This window comes from Meleagris gallopavo, chromosome 10 (genome assembly GCF_905368555.1).
Source record: "Meleagris gallopavo chromosome 10, MGAL_WU_HG_1.1, whole genome shotgun sequence".
NCBI lineage: Eukaryota > Metazoa > Chordata > Aves > Galliformes > Phasianidae > Meleagris > Meleagris gallopavo.
Window position 1 is genome coordinate 25052158 of NC_139413.1, and position 26709 is coordinate 25078866.

Here is a 26709-nt window from a genome sequence, read left to right on the forward strand (position 1 = left end):
TATGGGAAGGCAAGTGTTTCCTGAGTGACTGTTTCCATGGGCAAAAAAATCCCTTTGCAAAAAGAAATGATGTTCCTCTTTTTTTTTTTTTTTTTTTAATACCTAGCTTTACCATGAAAGCACTATGTTGGCCATAAATCTTAAGGCTGCTTAATTCCTATAAAATTCTGCCAGGAGGATCAAATAATTTTACTGCCCCATGTCAAATTAATAGCTGGGTGTCAACCAGTGTCACTTCCTGCTTGAAAAATGACCATCGTGTTAAGCAGGCTTTATTTATGCTTTTCTGCCTGATGATCACAAGTAGTAAAAGTGAACTGCGAATGTGGGGAAGAGTCAGTGCTCACTTGGTTAATAGCATCACCAGTTCTTTCTGGAGTCAGCTCATGGTGATGCCCACGCTGCAGAACTTGGTGTTCTCACTGGACAAGTGCTGACTTTATTTCTCCTTTTATGCATGGTTGTCACCCAGGAGAGACTGTCCTACTGTCCATTGGCTTGCTAGAGGCAGTGACCTGACTGAAGTTGCCTCTGCCTTCCTCCATCCAGCTTATGCGAGCAGATGGAAACAGCAGCTGCCAAGCACACCACACCTCCCAGCCTGCAATAACAATCACACATCACCTCACCTCTGGCCCACAGTAAGTGTCTGGAGAACTTTTCTTTTGCTGTTTGCCCCTTGTTTGAGCTTATTCTCTTTGGCTTGACCCGTAGCTGGGGACGTGGCTTTCAGGGCACTACTGAAATGCATTAATAGAGGCCAGGCGAGGACGTGACGATTGGCAGCTTGAAAGAAACTTGCTTTCTGAGTCAGCTCTCAACTTCTCCAGCACTGCCAGCACTAGGACTTGCTGCCGTTTCTCCTGTTGCCCTGGCTATCGTCCTTTTCTCTGAGCCCAGCTATTTCCACTGTATATTTTGAAAAGAGCTGGAACGTTCCACTCAGTTTTCCAAAATCTGAGTATCATTCCTCATTGCCCTCCCTAACACTTAAGAGTCAGCCCTGGATATGCTACAGGTTATTTTTATCCATCCTAAATTGTCATGGTCCGCCCAATCTGGCCCAGGCATTTGCAGCTGGATCAGCAGCCCTGCATCCACACACTCTGGGAGCTAAGAGATGCAATAGATAGGGTCTAAAAGTACAAGAACCCTCCTGGCTCAGCTGAATTAAGAAGGGAAACATCCAGTGTAGAGGTTGGGCCCTAGTGAAGCCCATTGTGGTGGTTCTTTGACAATCTTCTTACAAGGGAAGGTAAATCTTGTAGAGAAGCGACATGGAAAAAGTCTGTACGTAGTTTCAGCTGGGAACCAGGGTTGGGACATGCTCCAGCTAGCGTGTTCCTTGCTGAAACCATCAGTCTTTACCTCATCTGAGCAGGACAGCATGCCCTTCCTGTCTTTTTCTGCCTTTCATCGGTTGTTCCCAGGTCAACATCAGCGCCCACGTGGCCCCTGAGAATTGAAGACTTGATTATGACCATGCGTCATGAGATGCAACTGTGTTCAGCTTAGATAATTCTTCCTGCAGAACAAGGAAAGGAAGAAAGAAAAACAACAAGGAGAAAGGATAAGGGTGCCCTTATGGTGCAGAATTATCTGTTCTATACTCCGTCTTCTGAGCTTCCTTTTCCTTTATGAGCTTTACACTCATAACTAGGGCAGTTTTGACATGCATACCTCTTGCAATCAATCAGCCGACCACTGAGCCGAGGAGTGTCTACCACGTTACTAATCCCCAGTAATTACCAGGGGACCAGTCACGGAGTGAACCATGAGGTTGACTCGGTTTGATTTACTTCGTTGCTCTCTTCAGCCCAGATGTTCAGAGATGCACAGGTTTTTGTGCCAAAGAATAGCCCATTTGCAACAAGCAGCCATTAGGTGCTAATATCCGTTTGCCACAGGTTTGGCAATGTGAGCCATGCTTACACAGGAACTGCAGCTGCAGGATATGAACATCTGAAAGCACTGTTAGAACATAAGAAAAAGAAAACAGCTCAGACACATGACCTCAAGGCCAACATTTTATTAAAAATATATATTAATGCTGCTCCCTCTGATAAAGAACTTATTTAGGCCATGCTTAAATTGAAACCTAACCTATTGCTTAGAACTACTGTATCTTCCTACCCAGGGGTTTATTTTGTCACCGGGCCAAATACAAAGTCATGTAGTTAGAAGTCTTTGGCACCTGCCTGCACATTTGCATCTGGGAAGAAAATATTTCTGTCCCTTTCTCTCCCTTTTCTCTGTATGCAGTTGGCTTGCAGAGCCAAAGCTACCCCTAGGGCTCGCTTCTCATATTTGCTCTCAGAACAAATTGATTTCCAAGCCACCAAGCATTGGGTTGGCTGTGGGGATTGAAGCCTGGTTGGCCGTTTCTGATGATAGTCTGTGAAATTCAAGTGTGACAAAGCATTCAGGAGGATGCTTAATTATATTACAAGGTGTGAGGAACTTGGAACAGCAATATGGGGACCGCTGTAGAGAAGATTATTGTGCCTCAAATTTTCCAGCGTGGTGAGCTTATAAAACATAAGTTTTCTTTATTTTATACCATTTTTATGTTATAATTATGTTTTACCTCGCACTATTAAATGTATAGAAAGCCTTAGTATTTTATAACCTTGCTGAACTGGAAAGTTTGAGGCATGAGCATTTCACAGTGATGACAGTTTGATGCATTGATTTTTATTTTTTTTTTATTTCTGGGGGGTTGATCAAATGCCCTTGTCAAAATTCCTTAAGAGCATCTCACCCATATCCAAGTTTTTAATACTCAAAGTCTGATTCAAGACCTTAAAAAAGACTTTAACTCATTCACGAAAGTTGTGTTGGTCTTATAATGAGTGGATTTACCCAAGCTTTGTAACAGTAATAATAAACAATTCTTAATGACATCAATGTGTTATTTCTGATCGCTTTCCCCTGGGATTCAACCATGTTACAAAGGAAGCTGGTGTCACTCTCTTTTAAAGATAAAACACACCCAGCTTACCAGCAGGGATGTTAATTAGACTTAGGACATCCATATTTAATCTTCTTGCTTTTATCCTTTCCCTACATGTGAAATATTTAATGACATGTGGAAGCAAATTAGTTGAACATCTGTTTTGTACTGGCCTCATCCATCCCACCCATCATTCAGCGTGTGGGAGGATTTGGGGGTGAAATTAGCTGTGAAAGAGGCAGATATAAAAATAGCATGGGGTCCTCCTCAGCTGTTGTTCTAGACAGGCTTAATCTTCACTATAACTAGTGGGTTTGGCTTGAGATATTCCAAGCTGAGTGTCCTGATTGCTTCTCTTATAGCAGTAATCTGAAGAAGGATGTTGTAAACTGGAGTTGTGCTGTGGAGGTTGGAAAAGGCCAGTAAGGTCATCGTATCCAACCATCAACTCATCACCACTATGGCCATTAAACCATGTTGCTCAGTGCCACGTTTCCCTTACTGTCCTGGGCAGTAAATCCATTCCTAGGTGTTTTCCATGCAGTCCTCTTCCACAGCCAGCTTCAAAAGTAAAGGTAGCATGGGTCTTCTTGGAGATGTCCTGTGTGCTCTGGTGTTGGTACAGCAATGCTGAGTAGGTGGCTTGAGGAAATTGATGAGCAGGGACGATGCTGCTGCAATATGGGCATTTAACCAAAAGACAGAACGGCCTCTGTTTTAGAGGAGGCTCAAGATGGTGTCTTCTGGACTTGAAATGGGAAGTGCTTGCATCTGGCAAGTCCTCCTCGGAATGGTAAAGCAATCATCCTGCCTGGAACAGGCCTTTCAAGTGCACTGGTCTCACTCTTGCCAACGTGTAACTTGGTGCAGCTGAGCTGCTTGGGCACAAATTTCTACTCCTGAATGGAAAGTGGGGGCCAGGTGTGAGCTGCAGCCCTCCCAGCAGTGCTTGATGGCAAGCTGTGCCTGGAGGTGACTTGCCTGCCTGCTGCAAGAATCTGTAAGTCACACACCCATAACTGCATGGAAATGGCTGGGCAAATATTTTGAAAGACAGAAACATTTTAGAAACCACTGCTGTGTGAGTCACGTGCATGAAAAAAGGTGAACCAACAAGTTCTCCCTGGCAAGCCATTTGCTGACCATTCCTTGTCCTGGCAGCACTGCTCCCTTTCCTCCTTCCCCCTCCTCTTATCTGCTTGCTTTTAAACCTTGCTGTTCAAAGTTTCCAAATTGATTTTTTTTATTTTTTTTTTCTCCCCCCATCCCAAATTTCTAATGTCAATAAATACTTCAAAGGTAGAGAGAACTCGCATGCCAGCTCCTAGCCTAGAGCTTACTTTTACAGCTCTGCAATAAACCCCTCTAAAAAAATGTTTATAATGGCCATGACCGTGGTACTTAACTATTGCAGTGCTCTCTATCACCCTCATAATGTTAAGTGCCAATAAATCACCTGAGCTGTCATGGCATCCTGTATTTATTTACAAAGCCCTTGGAGGAGTATTTTTTCAGTTTTCTTGACTAAGGGGAACAAAAGCTGGAGGCTCTCTTTCTCACAGGGGAAAGCGGATGAAATGCTGCCTGACCCCCCAGCTGGCCTCTTGTACCCCAGGTAGGCTGAGGGCTGCAGCACTGCTATTTTTGGAGGGGTTTCACAGGGGATCCAGTGCTGAGCAGTGGCTGCTCAGTGGTCGTGAATGTTGCTTAAGCTGTGCTCAGGGCTGAGTCTGCGGCCAAAAATGAGTTTTGTGGGATGGCACAAGCATGCATTAAAACACGAGGCATGAAGCGAAGACTTCTGCTTGTAGGAGCTGCTCCAAAACCATCCAGGCTCTGCTTATAGTTGGATCTAGCTCCGGGTTTTGATCTGGTCCTCCTAGACTCAACCGTCTCCCTCTTGTGCAGAGGGTGTTTGCTCTTTAGTCTATTGAGCGTTCACAGAATTTCACCCACTGAGAAGCAAAGGAAGTGAAACCATAAAGTACAACTTATCCTTCATCGTAAACACTTGGTTTCCTGTGTGCTACCATCTGTCCTCTAGAGGTTTTTGGAGACAACTCCCCATCAAAATGCAGGATGGAGAAATCCATTGTTAGAACACTTGGTATGAGCACGGGTGCAGTCTTGGTTTAAAATCAGTGCCTTAAAAAACAAACTGCTTTCTCAAAAAAGTAAACGCAGTAAGTTTCCCAATTGTATCAATAACCTGGGGGCAAAATGGGTTTTGAGGCAGAAATGGGACATAAAGGAAAACAAGGTTTAACTGTTGGGACTCAAAGTCAGTATTAGAAATAAAAGGCCAAACAGCCTTGAAAGCCACCTGCCTCCTCTTGGGGCGTGTTGTGAAGATCCTCATGGCACACAGCAGTAGAAGAAGCTGCTGGCTCTGAGTGTATCACCTGGTTGGAATTTTTCATGGAGCTTGAACTTATTAGAAAACAGCCCCAGTCAAGCAGAACTGTGCAAATTAAATTGGATTTACATGATGAGGTGGAGCCTGAGCACAGCAGCTAGGAAATGCCTGGGAAGAAAAAGACAAACCGGGGGGAGCGGGGCTGCTCTGAGTAAACAGTGCTTTTAAAAATAATAATAATATATATATAAAAGAAGTTGAACTAACAGCAATAAAATTAAAACTCCCGCTTTAGCTGCCCTGGGGGAGGGATTCAAAATGAGACACTGAAGGAGAGTTAAATATGAAAGGAAATAAACAGATTTCAGCTCATAATAAGCAGGAGGCTGGGATATTGTAGGATAAAGTGTTCTGGGATGGTGTGAGCTGACCCGGAGCATGTTCCTGTTGTGAGGAAGGGTGAAGACTTGATCTTCAGCCCTGTGGAAGCCTGTAGGATTTAATCTATTTGCTTCAAAAGACTTTGGGTGAAGCCTGAGCTACTAGAAGGTGTTAGGAGCTTTGTGTTCTTTTCTCTTTAAGGAATATGCCTGTTAGATTGTGTTCCTGCCTATTATCTTATCAAAATATGGTTTCTTCATCAGTAACATGTAGGCTTCGTTCTCTGAATCTGTAAATTCTGAATTGCTTCCATATGCAAGATATTTCACTGGAGAGACCTCTGCTTTAGGAGCATCATTACTGCCCAGTGTAATCTTCTGTGACTCATAACGTAAACCCAAAGTTATTGCAATTTATTAGCAATCACAATTTGCCAGGAAAATAGCATCAAGAGCGTATCAGAGCAAGTAACTCAATTGCAAAATGAGCATGTCCTCTATTGCAGTCTGAACCCATTAATGTTGACTTTCCAAATCCGAAGAGTGATTTCCTCTTGGGCCTGTTAATAATGTGGTGCGGTATGCTTTCCATTGAAGGAAGCAACAGGACTTTATTGAATATATGGAAAGGAATTGGTTTTCTGCCTTGTTACTTAACAGCTGATCCTTACTGTCAACATTTGTGATGAGTCAACCTCAAGAAATAATACAGCCAAAGGCTTAATCTGGTGCCACTGTGATTTGTGGGATAATGCTGGAGAGAGGAGGTGGTGGCTGTGCTGGGGACCAGGCAGGAGGTGTTGCAGGACCTCTGCCTCCAGGTCACCCTGGCAGAAGTGCACAGGACTCCTCTTAAAAATCAAGGGATTTGCCTACGGAGATAACATGTTGCTATTGCCATCTGCAGAGCTTGGGATAGGGGTACGGAAGAAACGGGGTGAAATAAAGTCATGAAACAAGTGCTAAATGGTGCCATTTCCTGAAGGAGTAGTTTAGCTTATGAGAAATCCTCCCATTTGCATCCTACTGTTTGGAGTGTGGATTTGGAAGGGTGAGGAATGGCTCTTTATAGGTAACACTGTGATTCCCCTGATCCTGCAGGGCTTGTGGCTGGGATTTCCTCCAGATAAATACTGGTGTGAGCAGCCTCAGAGTCTGCTCCTATAGAAATATTGGTCTGTAGCAAGTCTAGCCATCAGCTGTATAGGGCCAACTTGTTACCTCAGAGCTCTGGGCTTGATGTGAACCATTGCAGAGGCAGCAGTGCCGTGTAGCTTCAAATAGAGCTGGTCTTGGAAACTACTGAAGTCCTTCAGCATTGACCAGAGATGTGCCTAAGACAGTTCCCATGTAGAGGGCAGTGGTGGCTTGGCCTTGCTCTTGTGCACAGTCACAGTGAATATCCTTGCAAGCCTCAGACCCATCCCTACTGTTACCAGGCAACTTGGAAAGCTCTGTGAGGTGGGGATCACGTCAGATGTCTGAAAGTGGCCATGCAGCTGGGCTGAAACTATTGGGTGGATTTGAGGAGAAGCCAATCCATCCATCCTGGTGGAAAGAACAACCTCTGTAGTTGGTATAAACAGACGTTGCTCTGGTGTAACAGCCAAGCTGGTCTGAAAAAGGGGGTTTGCTTACAGAGGAAAGAACAACTCTGCTGGAAATGATTGTTCTGGGACTGATTTAAAGAGCACTGGGTAATCTTATGCAGATTCCCGCAGGGCAGCCGTAAGTTAAGTGATGAAAATGTCTGCGTGTTTTACACAGCTCTGTTCCAGGACTAGGGAGAGGCAGTAATGCTGAAACACTGCGCAGGGCCCCGTGCAGCCAAAGTCACTGCCCGGGAGGTGGGATGCATCTAAGCCATGGAACCGGGCATGCATAAAGCTTTTGAAGTAGCTTAGCTGCAGGTGGAGTGCTAACAGCATCTTGATGCTGCAGAGGGCTTCCCCAGAAGGAATGTGCAGTCCCATCCAGCTTCTTGCTTGAATCTGACCACCTTAAGCTGGGTGTACTTGATGTCTTGGGACTGAGCAGGAAGAGCAATGGTTCCTCTTGCTCATCTGCAGAGCTGCTCTGGAGTTGCCTCTCTGTCCAGGGATTTACTCTGAAGGATGTAGTTCTTCATCTAGAGATATCTGTAGCCACAGTTCCAATCTGAAGTCTTGCAGCGCCTAGGAGTAGCCAGTGCCCGGGAGAATGACTTCTAATTTACACGTGCTTCTTATTTACATAATTTGCATCTTAATTTGTAGTGCACAGACAGAGATAAAAATGAGAGCTTGGAAGAGGTGGAGGCTGCTTGTTTGCAATGCTGTGTTTGATGTGGCTGCCTTTTTGTGCTGGAGCCTTGTGTGTGTGACATAAGTAGTCTTAAAAATACAAGGGATTGGGTGGAAGGAAAAGAAGAATGGAAACTGCAAGTCTTTTACTATGCTATACAACATAATAACCCTGGAAATTAACTATGGGAAAGCTGTGGAGCTGGGTTTTTTATGTCATACATTTGTTCTCAGTATAACAGAGACCTTCCCATTTGCTGCACAGGAGCCATGCCCAAGGGGACGTGGTTATAATGAGCTCCAGAGCAGGGTGTCCCTTCTGGGGTATCTGTGTGTTTTGCCCATAAAACTTACACCACCACCCCCCTAAGACAAACAAAAAAAAAAATATATTAGAAAGTGAACTCCAAAGGCTTCTGTGATGAATGGGGTCCTTTGTTTCGAAACAGCATCGCCCAAAGTGGGGAGACTTGCAGCAAGATTTCAAGCTGCTAATGAAGAAAGTCTGCTGTGGCTATTGAGGTGGAAAAGCAGCAGTCCATACCCAAAGAACAGCATGCTGAGGATGACCATGTGGGGAAGCCTTTGGGTGCGTGTATGTGAGAAATTGGGTATTGTCATTTTGTCCATATTGCTTGGGCAGCTCTTGCCAAAGACAGTTTGCCAAATCCCAGTAAGTCCTGGGGTTTGGTTATTGCTGAACAGTCTCTGGTTGCTTTAAGATGCAGAAGGAAGGCTCTGAAGGTGCTGGGATATGAGCCTACATCCTTACCTCAGCCTTGTCCCAAACAGAGTTTATCCTCTGGAAGAACCTCCTTACATTTGGTTGACTCTCTATCACAGGAAGGCAGGTTTATGACATGCGTTCACTCTGCAGCGCTCGCAGTGCTAATGAATCTGTGTAGTTAATCAATGTAGTGTGAGCACTTGGAAAAAAAAAAAGTCCATAAAACCATACAATTTATGCTTACTCTTTGCAGAATGTTTTCTATTCCATCAGTCTAAACACTGAGTAGTATTTTAAACAGATGTAGGCCATCAGTTTCTATAAACATCGTAATTGTTTGGCACCGCCGCTGCTTACATTTAAAGATGCAGTTTGTGAGGATCCACGCAGACACCAGGCGTGTGCTTTCTGCTGCATGCAGGAACACCGTTTACGTACCACCGGAGGCCTGTAACTTTCCTCCTGTACAACCGGTTCAGCTCCAAGCCTGGCACCAAACAGCGGCTGTTATCCTCACAGCTTTATATAGCTCCATCCTACACACCCAACCATTTTAGTGGGGTTTGATGGGAGGATGTGGTTTGGATCCCGCCCCAAAAGCTCTCTGTTCTCATTGCCCCACTCACAAGTAGATGCCACATTGCTGGCACTTTTTGTTGCTTGGGAGAAAGCATACAGCCTCCCAGAGCCCAGCTCGGCTGCTCACCCACCATTTGTATAGAGCTCTTCAATCTATGGGTGATCATTAAGGCCATGTTCGTATTGCCATCCCCAGAAAGCAGGGAGGTGTGGTCTCCGTGTCGGATCGCTCAGCCTCTCGTAAAAATGATGAATGGAGCTGGAGATGGGGGGGTGAAAGGAAGGGATGGATAATATTCATGCTAATAAATCTAGTACAGCAATTAGCATCGCCTTTACAAATATGTGTGTTATCAGCACAAATGGAAAGCCAGATGAGAGCAGCAGCCAAGTGCTGCTCTGTGTTTATAATCAAACAGGATGGGCCCAGCATTAGCCAGGACTGCTGGCCAAGCCCAGGGTCCTCCTGGGCTGGGATGAGCAGCTCTTGATGGGCAGTCTTTCATGCTGAGCTCAGCCATGGCTCAGTCACTCTTAATCCATGTTAGCCTGCAGCACGATGGTTGGGGGGATGGCCATCATCTTGTTGTAACTATTTTTGTTAATGATTCCTTTCATAAACCCTAGCTGGGTAGATCAAAATGGAATGCTTTTGTACTGTGGCATTACTGAATATGTCATTGATTTCAGGGCTTTGTTGCTCCTGTCCGAAGAATAGCCCCATGTGTGTTCCCCTCTTGTTCTGAAACAGCAAGTGAAAACTATGAAATGAGATTTCACTGATAGCATACGTTCAACTTGCAGGCTCATTTCTTAACGTACTTTGGCTGCAGACTCTAGCTGAGCAACCAGATTGCTGCAGCATCACGAGTGTGGATAAACGTACAGTCTGAGCATTGCATAACTTTTGCCTCATTGGGACTTGCAGGGAAAGCTGTGAGTATCACCGCAGCCCAAGAAAATGACTGCTGCTTCATTCTCTGAGCCTCTAAAGTGAGTGTGTATGTTTTCAGGTTGCTTTCCTATCATATATTAGTCGTAGGTCAGTTTGGCATTGAGAAAGATGTGGCCAGATTGTGAAGATCAGTCTCTTCCCTGCACACAAGGTTAATTCTTGCTCTGATCTGTCCAGTGGAAGAGAAATCTCTCTAAAGTGTAGTATACACAGAGATAAAGTATCAGCCAGCTAATTAATTAACTTGTTTAGTTGTCCCAGTGATGGAGATCTCCAGGGTACCTGGTAGACACCAGGTGTGAGGAATAGGCCCCTGTAAAAGCCAAAAGGAGCCATCTTTCTCAGAAAGCACTGAACTTCACCCAGAAGGAAGCTTCCAAATGTATACGAGGAAACCTAAAGTTGGAGGAGAAGGCTGGAGTAAATGGAAGTGGTTCGTGGTTGTGGTTGCTCAGTGGTCAAAGCAGTTTGCTCTTCTTTCTGTGCACAAGGGTTTTATTGTAGGAATTCCTGCTCATGTCACTAGAAATTCAGCTCTCTGGGTCAGAGGGGAATGGGGAGCATGGCTCAGGAGTCAAAAATGCAACAAACTTGGCTTCAGATGGATTTTGCACTCTCTGACCAGGGCAGGAGCTGATGTCAAACTTTCCCCAGGAGTCATACTCCTAAATGGAAAGGAGCCCAAAATGATTGCATGTTGACTGCCTGCTCAAAGATGACTGGCTGTTACTGCCAGACCGTTTGGGGAGGTTTGCTCTTGGAAAACGGACTGCCTCCCGTGTGCTGATTTTTCTCTGGAGAACAGGCATTTCTCAATCGTGGCCGAGCCACCAGCTCTTTCCAAACTTGGGGTTAAAGAGGGCCTCTGTTTTCACCTAATTTCCATCTGCACATGGTTGGGAATGGAGCAGCAGATGCTCTGCGGCTGTGCTGTCCCCTCCCTTTCAAACAAGGTTGGTGTCACAGGAGGTGTGGGAGCTTCATCATGGTGGTTTTTGGCAGGAGGCTGTGGAAAAAGGCCTTTCCTGGGTACCTCTGACCGAAACACACTTCTGGTGTGTGTTTGGGATAACAGACACTTACGGGAAAGAATCTGGTACTTTCCTCCTGTTCTTTTACTGTAGTGATTGATTTTAAAAGCAGCAGGTTTCTTCTCCCTCTATGACGCATAAATAGGTTTTCTTTACTGCAGCAGAAAAGCTGAATTCTTAGACAACCAAGTCATCTGTAGTTAATGCTGCTGCATGGTTGTAGACATCTACTCACACCATCATTTGAGTTCTTCTTAATTGTATTGGGATCCTTGCTGAGGTTTCTCAAGTAATGTTTCCATTTCTAATGAGTAGCTCTTGTACTGATGTGGGGGACCCAGCCTTTGTGGTATTCTGACAGCTACACAGATGTCTTAAAATGAAGAAAACAAAGTTAATACATCCGTTCTGGTCTCTTACGAAGGTAGTATTCATCTTGTTTTGTATGTAAGATCTATTCTTCTAAACTAATTTGCCCATTTCTACTGAGGAGAAGAGCCCATCCATTAAAGCAGTGATGCCTCCTGGTCCCAGCATCCTCAGAGCTTGAGAAACACCACATCAAGATCTGAATCACAAGACTTGACCTCTGCCAAACTGCAACCTGAAGTCCAAACCTCAGTAACTGTTATTTAGGAAAGGCTCGTTCTGAGATAGGGTTTAGCAATTCCTGAGTGTGTTTCCAGCCTGGTAGGCAGGGAGCAGAGCACACCTCCCAGCTGTAGCTCCTCAGCATGCCCCCAGCTCTGTGCAAGCTACACATCCCACTTTCCATCACCACCCTATGGCACAGAGGTGCCCCTTCCCTGCAAGGATTTCTCCAGCAGCCATGCAGAAGTCAAGCTCTGGAAACAATCCCCTCTGGACTCTAATGTTTCCACCAAAGCAAAAAAACAGGAAAAGTGAACGAAGTAGCTATTTGTGTGACTTTCAGGACCGTGAAGTCCTTTGCTTGATGGCTGCAAGGCACATGCCTCGGGAAGAATGGGCCTCTTTTCAGCCACAGGGCAGTGGCAAAGCCCTTCTGTTCAGTGTGGGTTCTTGATCCATTACGCTTTTGCCATTCCCAGTAACCCAAGATCCAACAAGGGTTCCTTTTACATCATTTGGGACTGAACTGGAACAGGGCTGGGCAAAGTCTTCCCAGTTGAATGGGAGGAGGAAAGGTGTTTACGCGCGTGCCTGGGCACTGGTGGGCATCTTGAATCTGCGGGGAAGTCATCGAGCAGTCAAGTTAATTATTTTTAATGAACTGGGCCAAAGCTGATTGTTATTTGTATACCATTAGCTTGGAAAGCAGTGAAAGTATTTGGCATCCCTCCCCAGCCATTACAGGGACCCCTTTGTGCTTTCCTTTTCCCCACTTTTCTGTCATGTGCATAGCTGGCTCCTACATCCCCACTTGCTGACGCTGATTGATTGCATTAATATCACTGTAAATATTACATAATCTTCTCTTACAACGCGAGAAGGAACTGATGAGGTTTATGCTGCCAAGAATTTTCAGGCTGGAAAATAATAATAAAAATAATTTAGAAAAAAAATCTCTCTCCTTTACTCTTCCCCTTCTTTTTTCTTTTTGCCACTGGCCCTGTTGACAGCAACCCAAGAAAAGGCTGTATCCACCCTCGGTGGCCATGGCTTCAATGGAACAGTGAAAAAGAGGTGGGAAAAGGCAGACATAAAGTGACAGGAAACTCAGCCTCAATAGGTGTTATGAGGAGAGGTGAAAGCCAGGGGTCAGTAAGGTTGGAAAGACAACTAAGATCATCTGGTCCAACCATCAATGCGTGCCTGTGACCGCTGTAGACCATGTCGCTCAGCGTGGGATAGTAAAGTATGCCAGACCACTTATGGAGCAAATGTAGCTTTCAAAAAAATAGGGTTCACGTGAGTTAAGAAGAGGCCAGCCCCATTCCCTCCCCATCTTCTGCTGCAGACAGCCCCAGATCAGGTTGCATTTTGAAGCAATCGCGCTGTTTTCAGACTGCGTAAAAAATCCATTTATCATATCAGCATTACATTAGTTGAAGTATAGGAGATAAAAATTATCTTGGAAATCTAAACATAGATTCTAATCTAAGGTACAGCAGCATCTGTTTCCCATTACTTTTTATTGCTTGCAAGATTTAAGCTGTGTTCCTCCTGTGGTGAGATCTTTCTGAATGTAGAGGTCCATGCTTCCCAGCGCCGCTGGTCCCAGGGCTGATCTCTGCCCATCTCCTGGGGCTCATCAGCATGGGATTTGCTGATTGCTCAGTGTGCAGCATGCACCCTGTGGGCAGCAGGCCTGGCTGGGTTGAGGTTGTGCTGACTGTGGCAGTGTCATCACGGTGGTTGGATGAAGGGGCTTTGCTCAGGGACCGTTGCAGAGATGTTCATCATGCTGGGGCATCCAACCCAATGTGACTGTGGATTCAGTGTGATATGAATTCATGGATCTAAAGCTGTGACTTCTAGCTTCCCTCCTCCAGCTGGGCTCTTTCTGAGCTGTGCTTTGGGGACAATGAACTCCTCCTAGGATGCTGGCAGCAGTGACTCAAACCTACCAGTGCTTCTTAAGGGTCAAAACCTTGCACAGCTCAGCCACTGGCTGCTGGATTTGAGATGCATGAAGGTAGAAACCAGGTAGTCATGCTTCATTGCCACCAGCTTAGTGTCCTGCAGCACCAGCAGCCTTCACCATCCTCACCCGGACCCTTTGATGGGCTCCACTTGAGCTCAGCCATTTTCTGTCCATCCTGCCTGAGCTGTGCAGCAGGACTGCCTGCTCCTTCCTTGTTCCTAAGCTGCTGCTTGGTTTTTCCTTTAGAGAGCAGCCCTGCTCTTGTTTCTCCCTGATGCCAGCAAGCTTGCTGTTAGCTATAGCACTCAGGGCACAGTGCAGGGGATGTGCTGTGAGCTCAGCCTTGCCCTGCTGCTCAGAGACAAGTATGCAGCTCTGCAAACTACTGTTTGCCTCTTGAGACAAATTATGGCATGCTGCAATAGCTGTGGAATAGCATAAGAGGAGCATGCAATGAATCATGATGCATATGCACACGAGGGGAAAAGTTCAACCTTCTGTTTGCCATTATCTGACTCTTGAAAGCTGCATTTTCTTTGCAGAGTTGATTTCTGTGGCGTTTCCTAAGTTTGTCTGTCTGTCTCAAGGCAAGTGAAAGAATGTGCATCACCACTCAAAACTTTGCAGTTGTGCTGGCTTGCAACTCAAAATGGCTTGAGAGAGCAAAAGCATCATGTAATGTGGAATTTGGGCCACAACAGCCTGCATCTGGCAGCTAAATGCATTTCCCTGGCTCTCCCAGTTGGGGTGCTGCAGTGCCCTGAGCACAGCACTGTGGCCTCGTGCCTGGGGTGCAGGTGGGAATGGGTAGAGAGGGAATCTCTGCCAAACAACTCAAAGTGGACTCTGCCTCTCAAGGTAGCTGATTTTTCCCAGCACTAACAATGAGGACATGTGCTGACTAATCTCTGAAATTAGCTCCCTTGGGCTGTTTGGGATTTTCAGGGAAGTCTGAAGTCCCATCAAATTACTATTACCAATACAGGAAAATTAGTCTTTAATTAATTTAATTGCTAGCGTGCATAAGTAGTACTAAAGATCTGTGCTACCCAAGACAAGAGGGGGGATTTGTTAAGCTCTGCTCAGTGCATCAGATTTTGTCAGAACTGTCAACTGCGCAGTGGATGCTCGTCCTTCCTCAGGCAAAGGTTTAGCGTGCAAAGAAAAGGCTGGGAGATTTTTAGTCATCTCTTAATGACCTGTGAACATTCACATGAGGAAGGCTTTCTATGGGGGAAAAAATAATATCTCCTTAATGTAGCAGAAAAAAAATGAGGTTCAGAATAACGAGGAAACAGAAGTTAAACACATTTAGTGTTGACATGACATGGATTTTCAAGAATGATACTAATTGCGCATTGAAACCCATTAGCTCAGTGGCTGAAGCAGCCTGTATTCCTTCCTTCCTTCCTCCCCTTGGCTGCCTAAACTCTTCTGGAGAGCACAGACAGAGGTGGTGTGGTGCAGGAGTCAGCTGGGAGATGATTGTAATGCTTCCAGAACCCCAGAGTGTTAACCCTGAAACCTAAGGATGGCCATCTCCACCAGCTGTACTCCACGGCCAGCTCCTTGGCTTTGATTGGGATTGAGCAGCTGGAATAGTGTCACAGTTTCATCCCAATTCTCCCTGCTGAACCACTTAGCTCTTCCCTATGTTTGCATTTAACACTAAAACCTAAGGATGGCCACCTCCATCAGCAGTACTCCAGGGCTGACTCCCTGGGCAGCGTGTGTACTTTGGGAACAGCTGGAGTAAAGTCACCCTGTTTCACCCCAGTTCTCCTTCCTGGCCCACCTTCCTCTGCCCTACGCTTGTTTGTGTGTGCTGCTTTTGTTGCAGTGCTATTTACACACACATGATTCACATGCCTAAAACTGCAAGTGGGATTATGTAGCAATGAAAGGAACTAAACGAACCATTTGACTTGAATCTAACATGACAAATGAACCTGGCAAAAATATGATGACCTTTGAAGTGTTTATGCAGATCTGATTATTCCTGGGGAAAAGGAAAAAAAAAAAAAAGGCAAAAAAAAGTCTTAATTTCACAGTAGTATTATCTTTCTTACTGTGCACATAAGCTGGCTGTACAATTACTGAGCAAAGAAAACTGTCTGTGCCACTTTTTGTTAAAATAACAGCACTGATTTTTTGGGGTCAGTGTGTTTGGGTAGAACGATGCACAGTGCCTGATACAGCAGAACCTGGACCTCACAATGCCCTCAAAATGCAGCAGATGAGGACTGCTTGCATAGGTTGCCCATCCCATGCACTGGAGGAAGTAGTGCTGCACTCTCACCCCCTTGGGAGCCAGAGGAGAATTTAGGTCAAAATACAGAGGACGGCGTTACTGGCATTAGCACTTATTAACCAGTTTGATTCTATTAGAGGAAACCTACAGTGAATAATGAGCACTGAGTCGGCCCTTTCCACAAGTGCTTTAACAGCTGGTGGCCTGAGAGCTGTTTTGATGAAATAAATCACCCCGATGGAAAAATCTCCAAAGCCGCAGACTGTGGAAAGTTGACCAGATCTTTACTGGCAGTATTTAGGGATGCTCCAAACAATGAGACAGTTGTTTTTCTGTTACTTTGAGTACTGTGCCTGGAAAAACTTGATAGCCCTTATCTGGGCTGCCCTTTGGGGTTTGGGATGTGGAGCACCATTAACCTGATGGCAGGGCTCCTGGAGGGGCTGCAGCGCTCGTAAAGATTTTAGTGTATGCAGTAATTGATGGGATTGTCTTGTCCTCAGCTGGGCCTCCAGACAAGCAGGGCTGGAGGGATTTTTCTCCTTGTGTGCAGCCTCCACAGTGCTGCACCTGCTGTGTGTTTCTGAGGCAAAACCCAGAGTTATGGCAATGCACAGCACTGCTGTAGACCGGTGAGAAACAAACACAGAGCCCTGGGCTCCCTGCAAAGTACCCTGAGGTGCCAGCTTTGTCTCCGTGCGTGGCAGTTTCTCCTCCTGGAGCCACCTGGCCTCCAGATGGCATCACATTTGGATGAGGCTGAGTCTGTATGAGTTCCACAATAGAAAACAAGAGCTGAAGTGGCTGGCTCAGGTGCAAGTAGGGGAGGATAACAGCAGACAGCAGGAATTCCTTTTCACCTCCTCACCCTGACCTCTTCCTTTGCACCTCTGAGCGCAGCTGCTTCCTCGGCAGCCTGCATAGGGGAAAACAAAGCCTATGGAGGAGAAATGAAAAGCTAGCAAAAAGAGGTTGCGTGTTCATGTTCCATTCTTGGGAAACTCTTCAGTTCAACCTGTAGGACAAGTAGTCCTTTCAGTGTCAGATGGGCTCAGAAATGGTGAGGCTGCATCTCAAGTACTGTGTTCAGTTTTGAACCCCTCACTACAAACCATAGAATCACAGAATGGCCTGGGTTGAAAAGGACCACAATGATCATCTACTTCCAACCCCCTGCTATGTGCAGGTCTCCAACCAGCAGACCAGGCTGCCCAGAGCCACATCCAGCCTGGCCCTGAATGCCTCCAGGGATGGAGCATCCACAGCCTCCTTGGGCAACCTGTTCCAGTGCCTCACCACCCTCTGGGTGAAAAACTTCCTCCTAATATCTAACCTAAACTTCTCCTTTCTTAGTTTATGCAGCACAAAACTGGGTTAAGGGCACCAGACCAGAGGGGACAGCTCTTTCTGTCTGGTTGTCAGTGTTGGCAGTTTCGGAGCTCAGTTCAGCCTTGCACAAACACCTGTGTGCTGCAGAGGAACTTAACCCTGGCGTTAAACGGCGAGGAAGTAAAATAGAAGCGATCTGTCAAATTCTGTTTAATGAGGTCTTTCTCTTTAATGGGGTGTTTGTGGACGTGGAAGTGGTGGTTTACATACCACAAAGGACATCAAACCGACAGGAAGGTGCTGGTTGGCTCTCTTGTGTTGCTCTCCATGAATTACCATGTGCTGTGCCTCCCTGTTGTCTTGGCCTCTCCACCCACACTGCTGTCCTGCTTACTCCTTTAACTTAGGCAGAAGATTTATTGTGTTTATACATCATCGAATGCAGCTTTTTTTCATATTCCCTTTGTTGGGGGCAACCCAGAGAAGCCTTTATTGAGACCAGTTCCCCCTCATAGAGGATAATGGGGAAAATAAGTTGTTGCAGTCAGAAAGTCCTCACAGTTTACACGGCAAAAAATTGAGTGAGCCCAGCTTGTAATACTGCAGTTGTGGGAGAAAAGATGTAATTGTTGTCTGTGCTAAACACAAATCTAAACAGGATCACAAGTAATTAGCTGTTTAATAGGTGACTAAAGTAAATACTGCAATTAAAAAAGCCCGTTAAAAATATTTTTAAAAAAGAAACTCCACAAGAAACATAGCTTTGTCCTGGATTGCCAGTCAACAAAACCAACCAACCATTAAAAAAAAAAAAAAGTGTCCATACATGCCCAAATCAGTAAAACACATAATAATTACTTGGCACATTTTATCTTCAAAGCCCTCTGCAAACACTGAGTAATTAATCCTCCCAACACCTCTGTGTGGTATGCACAGCAGGCTCTGCTGAAAAACGAGCTTGTGTTGCAGGCAGGTATAAATACCTTGTTGTGGGGCACATTCCTGGTGGAGGAAATGCCACTCAAAAGCAAACAGTGGAGGGGAGCACGCTTATCTCTTCAATGGCACTCATTGTGAGGTCCTCCAGCTTTTGTTTGAGGGAGGGAAATAGAGGCAGGTTGGCCAGGGCTACTGGAAGTGGTGGGAGGCTGCCCTTGGTTTCCCCGACAGTCTCTGTGATGAGGAGGGTGGCCATAGTGGAGCCTCCAAACCTGTTTGAAGGTGTTATCAGTGCTTTCTGATGTGACCTTCAGGTCAGCTGTATTGAAGTGAATTAATTTCAGTGTAATCGCTTGATGAGGGAGCATCTCTCCTTGGTGGTGCTCCAGCTGGGGAGGATGGGTGAGATGGAGATGCTATGGCATCCTGAGCAAAAGACAAATGGCTTTCTGCTCTGAGCTTTCTACCCGTTGCTCCAAATGGTGACTTTTGCCATAAAACTGAAAGGTAGGGAAAAGAAAAATATGAGTGGTAGAACAGAGTGGAGTAACGTGGGGGAATGAGAAGCAAGAATGCAACTGTGGGGCACGGAAAATTCACATTAACATCAAGCCATGTCATAAACACGTCCAAGCCTGAGCTCTGGGGCTTCAGGAGAAATAGAATACCTTACAGAGAAAAATCAAAGATGATAGCATAGGATCCCATCCATTTCTCATGAAATGCAGCGAAGGGCTGTGTAGAGCCTGGGAGGTGCAGTGTGGAATAAACGGGAATAGCTGATCCTACCCTGGCTGCTTTAAGAGACCATTTGTAGCAATGGCTAATTGGGCTGAGCATTTATATGCTTGTCCAAAAATAAAGTTTCCCACAAAGAAGATTGAGCTACAAGTGGAAAACTACCTGCATTGAGATTAGTTCTGGTGTGTGAATGAAGGCGCTTCTGCAAAATGAAAGGCTGCATTCAAGAAAGGAGTATGGTGGGAACAACACCAGGACGTGGTTCCTCTGGGTAGGGAGATGCTGGGCTTCATGAGCTGGTCCCCAGTTCCACAGTGTGGAGCTTCTGAGTGGCCCTGGGTCACTTGTCTCCCACCTTTGGGGACAGCCCATGGATTGCTTCCTCCTACAGCCACAAATGTCCACGGAGCTGTGACCTGCCTAGAACAGCCATTAGCTGTTCCTTCTCTCAGAATCCTCCATAGTCCTAATTCCTCAGTGGGATTCCTCAGGTTGCATATTAGGGAATGTTTCTTCTCAGGAAGGATGGTCAGGCATTGGCGCAGGATGACCAAGGGGGTGATGGAATCACTGTCCCTGGAGGTGTTCAAGAACCATGGGGATGTGGCACTGAGGGACATGATTAGTGGGCATGGTGGGCATCTTCTTGACTCAAATGACCCCGTGCTGGTCTCTGTCCCCATGTCTGCTTTTGATTTGTCTCCCGGCCTGTTGTTTGGGGAAAATGCTGTCTTTGGGGATGCTTGCCCATCCATATTGGCCTGGTGGTTTCCCCGAGCATTTTCCGTTTGTCTAGGAATTAAACCAGCAGTAGAGGAGGCAGAATTCTGAATCTGAGAAGGATTTAATAACGCATGAAATGTTTCCCAATGCATCACATTGCCTAGGCATAAGTCACACAGTGTTTTTCATGTGCACACAAATCCTCTCTTAAACGCAGAATAAATTGCCAAGTTATTTCCCCATAGGACATACTCCATGACGTATATCAGCTGGATCATCAGGATAGTCTGTCCCTGCAAACAGCATTTAAATACATGCTGAGGTTTAAAACATGGAACTTGAGCACGTACTTTAAGATTGAGTGCTATCCTGATTTTCAAATTAGACTTCTAGCTCTGACTGAGACCGTGGAGCAAGGCCGTCCCAAGATACCCTCATTTGTCTATTTGGAGGTTTCCAGGGAATGTCACCTTCCTGATTCTCACTTGTGCAGTTAGGATTTCAGATTTGGCTGAAAGAAGTGTGTGACTGTTTGCATTAGGTGCCTCTTCTCTGAAAGCACAGGTGGAAAAACTCCTGTTATTGCTGAAGAAAGCCTGAAGCATTAAAATAGCAAATATTTGATTAATATCAAATACCTGCTCATTTTTTGCTCTTTGCAAATAGTGCAGCAATCGGAAGGGATTTCATTTTCTTATTTTTCAGTGTATCTGTTTCATGCCTTGCCTCTATGGTTTCTTTTGGAAGACCATCTAGGACAAAAACGTGCAAAACTGGGGCACTTGAGAGCCATTGTTCCCAAAGGGCAGTGGATGGCTAATAATCCAGCCCAGCCCCCAGGAGAAAAGAGCATCCAAAATGTGCCACATCCCTAAAAGCACAGCCAGAGCGTGCAGAGGGAGCACAGGTGAAGTATTGGAAATGACACCTGGTAGCAATGGAGAGAAGTGGTGGTGGTGAGCAGCACGGAGTGATGGGTTGGGATGCATGAGCTGTGCCATGCTGGCCCCAGGTGCAGTGATGCGATAACATCTCTGTGCCCTACATCCACGGCCCTTGGAGGTGCCTCCTGGGGGAGGGGTGGATCCATAGGCTGTGGTGGCTGCAGCTTTCCCTGCTGCCATGGCTGAAAGCTCTGTGCTGGAGCGCCGGGAGCACCTGAGCCAGCACACGTCAGCATCCCTCAGCATCAGGCAGGGCCTGGCCTAATTTCTGCATGCCCTGTTTCTGGGCAGATGTCCCAAGCGGAGAAATTTCTTCTCCCATTTAGGGGATGGGAGGCAGCATTCCCAGCCCCCAGTGTGACATTCCCCTGCTCCCTCCCTGTTTATCCTGCGGGGTCTCTCGGATCAAACCCGCTGCCATCCATCATCCCTTCAGAGATACAGATTTCACTAATGGCCGCAGTGTAAATATTTGTAGTAAACAGTTTGAACAGCTGACTTTTAGTAGCCACTGTGCATATGGAATTGCATAAACAGGAAGAACGATTATAGGGATGGAGAAATTGGCACAGGAGGAGGGGAGAATAAGAAAAGAAATGCTGAATTCCTACAGGAAGGTAGGAATTGTAACCTGTGTAATAATTAATTTGCAATGAGCCTTCTCTTCAGAAGACCCACGATGCAGGCATGAAACGGACGTGTAGAATTATTTCATCCTACAAAATAATATATGGTGCTGAAATTCACATTATGTTACTTTTTTTGACCCAAGTGATTAGCCAGGATGTGGGGTCTCATGGCTTGTTTCCACTAGAAGTAGAAATTAATGATGGTCTCAAGTATTTCTTTAACACAATCCTGTTTATTTCAAAGACTGTGCAAAATCCTTGTTCCCTGAACTCATTAGGAATTAAATAGCAGGAGGCAGTTTCCTTGGGCAGTGGTCCAAGCCCTCTTTTCCAGCCAGCACTCAACCCAAAAAGCTCACTTCATCAGTCTCATTTCAAGGTCATGCTTCATGTGCTTCTTTAGTTATCCTTGACTTTTTCAGCTCTCTTTGCTACTGTGATATTTCTCATGATGTTTTTCCTACTTTTTTTTCCCCTCCTCCTTTACCCTACCTCCTTCCCCTTCCCACCTACATCCCAGAGCCCTGCATGAATTCATTCACTTCTTTAAAGGAAACTTAAACCCTTAGCACCGAGCACCTGGCTAACCATGCTATGTGCTTTAGGCAAAGGCTTCTATTGCTTCAGAGAACTAATTCTCCCTCCAAAAGTAACCACTTTTTCCTTTTATTATCTGCAAAAGTAGCTTTCAGGCATTCAAGCTCCAATGAAGCATCTCCTTCTGCCTCTGACACTGGCTTTATTCCTTGACCTTGCCAGATGCCTCTGATTCTTACTACCTTTTTTTCTCCTTTTTTTTTTGTATCTTCAAGAGTCTTTCCAGAAGGAAAGGCAGAATTTTGTTCTGGTCTTTAAGTCAGGCTTCACTCCTGCATGGGGTTTTGTTTTTGCTTTCCACTTGAGCTGCTAAATCCTTGTCGCAAGGTAGAACGCAAACCTGTGACAAATTCCCATGCACGCTTTATCTGTGTATACATGTATAGACATGCAGGCACAAAGCTTTGGGCCTTGGCAAGAAGATGTATTAGCTCTTACTCCACCACCACCCCTGCCAGACGAACTCTTTCTTCGTGTATGTTTATTGAACATATCAGTGCTAGAGCTACTTGTTCTTCGCGTAGCAAAAGCAGTATAATGCATTCACAGTTTGGTCAAAATCTGGGCTCTGTGGATGTACTATTCATTTCTTTATGGTGATGTTCTTTCCTTTTCTATTTAGCTGGACATAACCAGTGGGATATTTATAAGGATATTTTCAGCTATCCAAATTATTTCAACGGGTTTTTGCAGGGATGACCTTCAAACTAGGACTGAGAATGAGGCTTAAGCTTGGGTTTATACATCCTCTGTGCCAAGATAGTTCAGATATAAGCTCTGTATTCCCCTGCTTGGCTCTGTTTTATCCTGCAGAAGGTGGGAGGAGGAAGGTTATTTGACTTGGAGCTGGGCAGACGTCTGACAAAATAATGTGAGCAAATTAAGACAGATGAAAAGTAGGAACACAGGGAGAGAAAAGTGAATTTCTTTTCCTCTTCTGGAAAATCCAAACAGTCCAATATCTGCTGCAGCCCAGGTGGCATTCATTTCCCCTATTTAACTAATTGGGGAGACTGGGATTTTTATTTTATTTAATTTATTTTCTTTTTACCATTTTCTTGAAGCTTTCTTTTTTCGTCTCTATTTTGATTTTCTTTGGAACCACACGTCTTCCTGCTATATGGAAAAGAATCAGTAAGCCATCACTTCCACTTCCTAAAACACTTTTATTGCTGAGTCTTTTTTAATGGATTTTTTAAAGCCTGCTTTTGCCTTAAAAAAAAAAAAAAAAAGTGAAATGAAACAAGTAGTTGGAGAATAAGAATTCTAATAACACCGTGGAAAAGATGGAGCCCACAGTGCCTGATTGGGGCGCAAGGGAAAATGTGGGCAGATCCTCCCTTGGAGGAGCTGCACAGGTGAATCAGAGATGCAGGGTGAAATTGGTACGTCCGTCTTCAGGAGCTTTTTTTGCTGACAATCCATGCACCCAGTCCCAATGCAATCCCATGTGGGGATGCTGGACAAACTGAATTCTTCAGCCATAGGAGCAACCACAAGGAATAAGTGACTTTGGCCATTTTGTCATCTCTCTGCACCAGCCTTGCAGCCTTTGTACATACATGCAGAGGGCACTAGGGCAAAACTTTTCTGTTTTCCTTGGCAAAACGTTTATACAAACCTAAATGTCATGTGAAATCTGCACAAAGCAGCACCACAAAGGCATCACCAGCCTGCCGGATCTTGTAATTTCTTAGTAATTTGGCTCCTGATTCTTGCAAGGGATTGGAAGTATTCAGCTCTGTTGGATTCCTGTTCAATGGGAGGCCCAAGTGCAGACAATACTAGCCCTTAATCTTCAATTAATGCTCAGATCATTAAATAATTTTTGCTTAAGGCATGCTGCCAAGGCAAACACCACGAAGATTGTGTTAACATAAACTGATTAACAAACTGTGAAAGAGTGACTTTCCCTGACTCTGAGGAAAGATGGAAATATTGAAGAGAGCAGGAGAGGTAATGTAATTATGAAAAATCTGAAGCTGCAACATAAATACAAGAGTATACCCTCATAGTCAGCCATGTTCCTAAATACATGTAATTTTAAACTCACAAAATTCTCTCATTCAATTACATACATGAGCTGCATGCTTGAAGTTATGCATGCGTAAGTCCCTTGCCAGGCTTGAGGCCAGGTAAGACACATGCCTAAATGCTGCTGACATTTTATTCTCAACAGACTGTGCTCCAAGTTGCTTCTAGCTTGCCTGTTACAAGCCCGACATAGTTTGGGTTACTCTTGTCATCGCTGTTGGGTTTTCCATTCTGTTGTTATTGTTCATAACAATAATGTAATTTCCACTCACATCTTGAGTCTTTAGGCAAGAAAGCTAGAAACTGAAGAGCACTAGCAGATACTCTTGGGTTTTCATTACTCATATCCTACATTACAGTACATCCTTGATACAAGAGAACAGACAGATCCCAAGGCTGGCTCTAATACTCACACCTCCCTGAAGACCAGGGATCGGTAACACAGATCTCCCAGAGATCCTCAGCATATGCTTGGGCACATGCATGTCATCTCTCTGGTATGCACTCAAAAAGAGAAATTTAGCACGCCACTCATTTTACAGCTGGCTAATGAGGCTAATTGTGCCTGCACCTGTTCACTCAAAGGGCTTGCTTAAATGAAGCGGCCTAATCTGTGCAAGGAAATGAGGGGTTGGGACTGTGGCTGGTGTTAGTCCACCAGTGCCACTGAGCATCGCATTGGGTCCACACAGAGAGCCTCTCTTTTCCCAGGATTAACCACCTGCACCGTGCTTTTTTTTTTCTTTTCTTTTTTTCTTTTTTTTTTGTTTTTGCACAGGTATTCCATTTAGATGAGGGTTTGAGGGAAATCACTTGAAGAAGAGATGCTTTAACACTTAAGAGTGAAACTCTGTCCCTTTCTGGCAGGTAACCTCCATCCATTCTTTGTGCACGATGGGCAGTTGGTGCGAGGGGCAGTGGGCAGGAGGCAAGCAGGATGAGTTGTTGGTTTCTTGTAGCAAACAAACAAAAAAAAGCAAGGTGAGAAGAGGTATATTAAAGAAGGGAAGTATTTCTTCCTTGATAATTAATTGTACAGTGATGAGGATGGAAACACCATGGTATAGGATTGAAGGGGAATATGTCTGGAGCCAAATTTCCCCAGGTATCCTGCTTGAGAGAGGATCCAGCTGAATGAGGTTGCAGCCTTGATGAAGGGAAACGTGCTGTTCCTGAAAGTTATGATTGGGCTCCATGCGGTGCTGAGAAAATGAGTATGTATTTATTAGTCTGATTTCCTAAATAGAGCTGCACAGGAATTTCATTATTTTATTAATGAAATCTGTAACTCCATCAAAACCCAAACCAGGTACAAAAAGGAATGTTGTTGCTTTCAGAGTAAAGAGAAGGTCAAGGGAGAAGCTTACAGCAGGCTTCACGGTGATGCTCTAATTTTAAATGTGTAGTTTACTCATGTAAAAAAATATGGAGCTAAAGACATGAGGGAGTATCAGAGTGTTTTGGAGCTATCTGAAAGCTTGGTCAGCTACATCCTAATTCAAAGATGAAGGAACAATCTCCTGCTTTCCTTCTGTTCTTACATCTCTTTGCTCTTTGCATTTCTTCCTAGTGTTGCATGCCCATGCAACCATCTGATTCCCAATCTCAAGATATATAAATGATCACAGGAGAAATTTTACTCTCATTTCCCACTGCCTCCCTGACAAAGCCAGTTACCTCCAAGCAGCCATGTTCTCCATCTGCAGCCTGGCAGAGGATTGCTCAGGTCTGAGATGCGTTTTTCCTCCCTGACTTAAAAGGTGACAGCTGAAAGGTCTCTAAAGGGCAACTGCAATGTACCATTCCAGTTGGAAAACCACGAGCTCTTTAATAAATACTTTGACTTCCTGCAATCTTACCAATAATTTTGGCCACAAAGACTGAAGAAAGACTGGTGTAGTTCTGCTCCAAAGTTCAGATAATGAACAGTTCAGTCAATGAAAAGATTCCTGTTAGTTTTAGCAGGGTTTGGCTCAGAACCTATCCGTATGAAACCATATTTTGTCCTGTTGTTATAAAGCTTGCAGGGGAAGAAGAAACTGTACAACTTGTCTGGGTTACCCTTTAACAAATGGTTATAGTGTTTTTAAAATTCTGCCTCTGGGATGTTCGTGCATCACTGAGCACTGTTAAAATAGAGTTTGACATCGGTATTCATGGCAATACTAAGAAAACTGCCTTTCTTTATAAGAAAAAAAACCCAAAAACCTAACCCTAAAAGGAACATTAAACATAAATAACATGAAACATGGCTGTTTCCACAATAATTTGAATGATTCATTTATTTGTGTTTAGTCCAGGGCTTTTAAGATAAAGATTCATCATATGAATTATTTTTCTAGGTAATGCACACTATAAACATATTTCTTTTTTCCCCCCTTTCTCTCAAGATTTGATCTTTTTTTTCTCTGAGGAAAGCAAGACTTTTTTTCCAAACTTTTCGTGAATAAGTGATGACGACTGGAAGTTCTCTAATCTCTTGCCATTTACAAGTGAGTCCACGTGGAGTATTTGGATAGAAAGCTGTAGCAGAAGGTTCCAAGAGCTTCAGGGCTCTCTAGCTGTGAACCGGGATGAGTGTACAGAGATGTAACTCAGGCAGCAAAATCCAGCCTTCCCGAGTACACTTATTTGTTCACTCTCATCCTTGCTCTCTAATGAGCTAGGCAGCCTTTTCTTGCCTGCAAATTCCT

General features: G+C 44.9%; 1 long non-coding RNA gene across 2 annotated transcripts in view; it reads left to right on the forward strand.

Moving 5' to 3' along the window:
• Positions 1–445: 445 nt before the first annotated feature.
• Positions 446–26709, forward strand: part of LOC104912435 (uncharacterized) — a 159776-nt gene continuing 133512 nt past the window's right edge. Inside the window, exon 1 of one of the 2 annotated variants that reach the window (XR_014885286.1) lies at positions 446–641. This is a non-coding gene — a long non-coding RNA (uncharacterized LOC104912435). The remainder of the gene's footprint in view (positions 642–26709) is intronic. The other variant, XR_014885285.1, reaches the window with a different exon arrangement.